This window comes from Echinops telfairi, unplaced genomic scaffold (genome assembly GCF_000313985.2).
Source record: "Echinops telfairi isolate 266 unplaced genomic scaffold, ASM31398v2 ScPeMD7_7427;HRSCAF=8465, whole genome shotgun sequence".
Taxonomy (NCBI): domain Eukaryota; kingdom Metazoa; phylum Chordata; class Mammalia; order Afrosoricida; family Tenrecidae; genus Echinops; species Echinops telfairi.
This window is the reverse complement of record NW_022111327.1, coordinates 17,917,579-17,922,732: the sequence shown is the minus strand read 5'-3', so window position 1 is coordinate 17,922,732 and position 5,154 is coordinate 17,917,579. Positions and strand designations below refer to the sequence as shown.

Sequence of the window (5,154 nt, the reverse complement as noted above, 5' to 3'; positions counted from 1 at the left end):
ATGCCCTTGATAGTTACTTTTTTTTTTGAAAGAGAAATAAGAAATACAGTACTGCTCTCTAAGTCCGATTACTGAGAGATATTTGGATATAAATTTAAAAATGCCTCCAGGAATTTGTCAGCGTGAAGACCTGACATAAATGATACCAGGAAACCTGCCCCTCAGGACTGACAGGGACCGAATTAGGCCTTCAGCCCTATCTGCTAAGGGTATGAACAAAAAAGGACCCTGGGGAACTGGCATGGTCAACACCTTCACCTTGAAGGTGCCAGGCCCCAGTGACATTCTGGCACAGGACTGTACTCGAAGATAATTCTAAGACATGCTGACCCAAAGCAGTAGCCCAGATAAACTGACACCCAAGGACCAACTGGGCAGTAACTAATTAGAAAGTTGACCATCAGCAGAGCAGCAACACCCTCCTCTTTGAAAGTGTCATATAAAAACTAGAAGATTCCCCTAGACCAGAGGTTCTCAATGTGTGGGTCGAACGACCCTTTCACAGGGGGCACCCAATTCATAACAGTAATAAAATGACAGTGATGAAGTAGCAGCGAAAATACTTTTCTGCTTGGGGGTCACCACAACATGAGGAACTGTATGAAAGGGTCGTGGCATTAGGAAGGTTGAGAACCACTGCCCTAGACATCCTCACCTGAACTCATGAGGGGGGGACCAGCTTAACAACCCCCGAAGTGTACCTTATCTATATGCTTAAGGTGCCCCTTCTCACCTTACAAGGGCGACCGGCTTCGTTTCTTTCGAAGTGACTCTGCTTTCACAGGTACAACGTAACACGTGTTCGACTGAGCCGTCTATAGAAATAGAGAAGGTGGCAATGCAATTTCTTCAGGAGCTTCGTAGAAATCATTGACTTTTGAAAGAATGTTTGTAGATGGGCCTACTGAACAAGCAAACAGGAAGAAAGCAGCTTCTAAGTTTTAATCGACACATACAAAAATGGATTTTTTTTCTGGTGAATATTTCTGGCTTTTATTTTTAAAGTACTTCTAGCACAAAAAATAATTTTAAATAAATTTAAAAATAATAACCAAATGATTATATTACACAGGATACAGTTATGTCATTACATGTTGAGAAAACCAGAAAATTACCTTTCAGATTTTAATTTTTAATAGCCAGCATTAAAAAATTTAATGATCTCAAAAGCTATCTGCTAGTTCAAAACATAACATAAATTAAAGCATACATAGTAGTACAACTTAACTCATTGATTCCCCATTACAAGTTTAAGAAAAGGCCAGAAGGCTTAAGAGACAAAAGGAATCCAAATAAGCTTTAATTCACACTTTTCCAACAGGTGTCAAATATTCAACCCTCCAAATAAAACAACCTTCTTTATATGTATGTCCATTTTAAAGCCTCTTTTAAATGTAGAAATTTAAGGTGTGTCTCCTTCTGTTGAAGGTAGATATTTTCTTTTAAAACTGGAGAGCTTTCAGAGGATAAATGTCATTTTTTATTACAATAATAATGGTATTCAAAGCTTACATTCTTAGCTTATTTTAAATACAAAAATCTAACTGTGCAATGTGTTTGCGATCACTATAAACCTCTCTCAGGAATTTTCTCCTTCGTAGTAGAACGTTTTCAATGGTAGTATTGGCTTCGTTGGAGAGTTCATCTAGCCCATCAATGTAACACGCATCTACTGCTGCTCTCTCACTAATGGAGAAAGAAGTTTTGTGTAATAGTTATAAAGTCCTAATACATCATCATTTACTGATACGGTTTTGTGCGCCAAAAGGTTTCATTAACTTAGTCATTCCAGGAAACATTAAATTAATCCCACAGCTAGTTTTGACTGTATCACAGGTCTCCACACCACAGAAAACATATCTTACACATTATAGCTCTAATATTAAACTATATCTTATATATTATACCTGTAATATTAAACTACTTTAATATTATATACATTTTGGTTATATATATATTCCTTTAACAGCTATACGGTCACACAAACTATTATTCAAATACACTAACTGCCTAGTAGTTTATAAAATGGCCTCATAAGACAAATCATCACAGGTCAACTCAATACTTAAATGCTACTTTCAAAGATATCTATATAAATATAAATATATGAAGTAAATATTTATTTACCTTCAATATTCCTCTTACCATCAATTTCAGGAAACAGGAAAGCAAAAGATGTTTAGTGGGAAACTTTGGGTTAATTTTAGGGACGTTAAGTTATTAACTAATCTACTTTTAGAAATGGAGACAGAATTAAAAGATTATTTTAAATTACTGAATAGTTTTTCAGCATTAATCTAAACTTCGTATTATAGCATTTCCAGAAGAAAACTTCTTCTTTTTTTCTACCCAAAAATGTCAGTAGTGGAATGAGCCACCATTTTGGCTTTAAAAAGGTGGAGAACAACACTACTCTGACGCTCTAGGGCATTCACAACGTGTTATCTTCACTGGAGAAGAAACAGAACTCAACAGAATGTCCCCAAAGAAAACTTCTAACAATACTTGGAGATAAAGGAAAATATAAGCACTTGCCTTAAGATCTTTGCATATGTAGACAAAAGTAGGTCAATTTCCTTGCGCATATCTGTTTTTTAAAAGCATTGAGTAGGTTATAAACTGTTACAAATCATCTGCATTATAAAATCAATGTGTTATTCTTTCTTAGAGAAATATAGGTATTACTATATATCACCATTCAAATCTTTCTCCAGGGCTTCTTCTTTATAAAATAGTGCAGAACTCTCAGAGAAAGACGCATCTGATTTTTCCAGAGACGACAGTTGTGGACTATCGGGCACACTCCCAAGGTGCTAGACCAAGTGCGCTCTGCCTTCTGGGAGCGGCACTAGTTCCCCTCCCAGCTTGGTCCTCCTTCCTCCTTCTCCCTATCACTCCTTAGCGTGGAAACCAGATTTAATCCTTCTTTGGGTCTACTTGTACTCTTTACTGCACATCAACACAAGTACATATTCACATTTGCATTTCATCTTTCATTTCACCCAGATGGTAGCACGAGGGTTAGATTCTTCCGTTTGTGGTGCTTTATCACAGTGCATGTCCTGGCCTTTCTACAACTGCAGAGAACAGAAATACCTGCTGGGTATTTTTAATTTCCTGTCTAACCACTGCTTCCCTTTCCCCACAGGTAGGATTTGGTGAGTGGAGAGTTCTTTTTCTTGGGCTTCTCCTTTGACATCAGGCTTACCATGTCCTTCCTGCCTTCCTGCCTTTTTCCTTCCATTCTCCCTTTGTGGTTCAGTCTCCTATGCACACTCTACTTTTCCTCCTGGTTCCATAATCCGTTGCAATGAATTATAGAGTTTATTGTGGAAGCGAACAGGTTCCAATGCATGAGAGAAACACTTAAGGTACGGTTGTTCAGGAAGGACATTATTACACAAAGTTCTTTCAGAGCTGCGAATAAATGTCCAAAGGGATTCCACCACCCCACACTGTAAGCCTTACCGGAAGGCGTCCAGCCCCTACAATTAAGTGCCCAGAAACATGCTACTTACTCTAGCAAGCCTTAACCGGAAGGCGTCGGAAAACCCAGCTCCTCCAGTGACGTGCCCAGCTGCAGTCCATCCGCTTCACGAGCCAGCCCCTCGCCCAAAAGCAGTCAGCAGATTTACTTGCTCGGTGGCCCGGAAGTCCAACACTGATCCTCTGGCTTCTGGTTATGTGGCCGGTGCTCCTCAGATGCCACAGCTGTCTCCTGGATCAAGGAGGTTCACTGTGTAGGGATTTCGTGGTCCAAATGACATGCTCCATTCCTAGCTCTGGCTGGTAAGGAGATTGATTCCCTCCTCCTGCTTCTCAGATGGCCAATTTTATACTAGCAGGAAGGCTATCACAGTGACGCCTACTCACAGCTACTCACAGGTGAATCTTATCAGTGTCTTCCCACCTTCTGACGCAGACTCAAGCAGAAGAAGGCCATTCTGTAGGCGGTACTGAGACTTTGGCTAGTTGAGCCCATTAAATAGTTCACTGCCTCTGCACCCTTCCTAGCCTACCTCTCACAACCACACCCCAAACTCTGATGTTTCTCCTTCTTTCCCTCTCTAAACCTTTGCTTAATAACATGCTTTGAGGTGGTGTATTACCTCACAATAGTGTGACTGCGGGCACACAGTTCTATAACTCAGGGGGGTCTCCTGGAATAAGAATCCAAAAGGTGGAGATTTTGTTGTACTTTGTGGTTAAGGCCTGGGATATGACCAAAAATGTGTTGGAGGCACTAAGAGAAGGCTGAGTGGATGTGAAACCTCAGGGCCAGAAAGACAACAGAAAAGGAAACCAGGAGCACTTTGCCAACCAGGCTCCCAGAAGCATGAATGTGGCAGCCATGTGTGGCAGAATTAGTATTCTTTTTCTTCCTTTTTAAATACTGATGATTAGTTGGGATTTAATACATAGATCATTCCATAGTTGAATCACATCAAGTAGAAATATACAATTGTTACCACAATCAGTTTCCAGACATTCTATTTCTACATGGACTCCTTGACCTCGTCTCCTTATATAGAAAATGAGTATTCTTTATTCTAAATGGTACAGGAAGGTCCTCAAGGGCACAAACAATACCACGAAGCTCACTCCAGTGCAGTTTATGACAGTTTCACACACACATGGCAGCAGCTAAGCTAAGCCTTAGCGTCCTGTTCCCCAGCCACTCGGCACCTTCATGATCAACTTCATCCTGACTCCTTTGTCGCAGTATTTCATGTTCAGGCCCCACCACTTGGTCTTGGGGGCTCTAAACATTGTGGGTCCATGTTCTTTCCGAGATTGTGACTTTTCTCAAACCTCAGGCCACCCCAAGAAGCAAAGGTGTTGAATGGAAGGGGTTGACAAACAATTTCCATTAGATGGCAGAATTAAGCAGAAATGAGAATTGGCATATTTCTTTCAAGACTACACTGCCACACTCAGGCCTTTGCTATTAAAACCAACAATGGAGGTGCCCCTGAAGTTCCTCCTGGGTCCCTGGTGGCTGGCTGGACATGCCCCTGTCCCATCCCTGAGAGGAACAGGGGCACATCCCGGGTCTGCCTCCACAGCCCCCAAGAGTGGGGAACTGTCCTCCAGTGCTTTGCGTGGTCATTAGCCAAGGTTCTCTAAGGTCCAGGGAGGTCTACCCAACTCCTG

General features: G+C 41.1%; 1 long non-coding RNA gene and 1 other non-coding gene across 4 annotated transcripts in view; both read right to left on the bottom strand.

The window, feature by feature from the left end:
* The window catches only part of LOC123522636, a 96,240-nt gene that overhangs the window by 88,728 nt on the left and 2,358 nt on the right, over window positions 1–5,154 (bottom strand). For all 3 annotated transcript variants that reach the window (XR_006680873.1, XR_006680872.1, XR_006680874.1), the window contains one exon: window positions 734–3,718. This is a non-coding gene — a long non-coding RNA (uncharacterized LOC123522636). The remainder of the gene's footprint in view (window positions 1–733; window positions 3,719–5,154) is intronic.
* Window positions 2,354–2,483, bottom strand: LOC115872644. Its single transcript, XR_004047978.1, has one exon. It is a non-coding gene; the product is annotated as a small Cajal body-specific RNA 24 (non-coding RNA).